Raw genomic sequence first — 1,124 nt, forward strand, 5'->3', positions numbered from 1 at the left:
CGCCTCCCTGAAAAGGGTGTGCGAGAAAGAAGTCATAAGGTTGGTGTTTTGGTTAGGCCGGAGTCCTAACAATGGAGTAGGCACCCGATCAACCGTGGCTCCCTGAAAAGGGAGTGCGAGAAAGAAGTCATAAGGTTGGTGTTTTGGTTAGGCTGGAGTCTTAACAATGGAGTAGGCACCCGATCAATCGTGCCTCCCTAAAAAGAGAGTGCGAGAAAGAGGTCATAAGTTTGGTGTTTTGGTTAGGCGGAGTCCTGAAAATGGAGTCGGCACTCGGTCAACCGTGCCTCCCTAAAAAGGGAGTGGGAGAAAGAAGTCATAAGGTTGGTGGTTTGGTTAGGCCGGAGTCCTAACAATGGAGTCGGCACTCGGTCACCCGTGCCTCCCTAAAAAGGGAGGGGGCGAAAGAAGTCATAAGGTTGGTGGTTTGGTTAGGCCGGAGTCCTAACAATGGAGTCGGCACTCGATCAACCGTGCCTCCCTGAAAAAGGAGTGTGAGAAAGAAGGCATAAGGTTGGTGTTTTAGTTAGGCCGGAGTCCTGAAAATGGAGTCGGCACTCGGTCAACCGTGCCTCCCTAAAAAGGGAGTGTGAGAAAGAAGTCATAAGGTTGGTGTTTTGGTTAGGCCGAGTCCTGAAAATGGAGTCGGCACTCGGTCAACCGTGGCTCCCTAAAAAGGGAGTGGGCGAAAGAAGTCATAAGGTTGGTGTTTTGGTTAGGCCGGAGTCCTGAAAATGGAGTCCGCACTCGGTCAACCGTGCCTCCCTGAAAAAGGAGTGTGAGAAAGAAGTCATAAGGTTGGTGTTTTGGTTAGGCCTGAGTCCTGAAAATGGAGTCGGCACTCGGTCTACCGTGCCTCCCTAAAAAGGGAGTGGGCGAAAGAAGTCATAAGGTTGGTGTTTTGGTTAGGCGGAGTCCTGAAAATGGAGTCGGCACTCGGTCAACCGTGGCTCCCTAAAAAGGGAGTGTGAGAAAGAAGGCATAAGGTTGGTGTTTTGGTTAGGCCGGAGTCCTGAAAATGGAGTCAGCACTCGGTCAACCGTGCCTCCCTAAAAAGGGAGTGTGAGAAAGAAGTCATAAGGTTGGTGTTTTGGTTAGGCCTGAGTCCTGAAAATGGAGTCGGC

The sequence above is a fragment of the Ipomoea triloba genome, chromosome 16 (assembly GCF_003576645.1).
Source record: "Ipomoea triloba cultivar NCNSP0323 chromosome 16, ASM357664v1".
Lineage (NCBI taxonomy): Eukaryota > Viridiplantae > Streptophyta > Magnoliopsida > Solanales > Convolvulaceae > Ipomoea > Ipomoea triloba.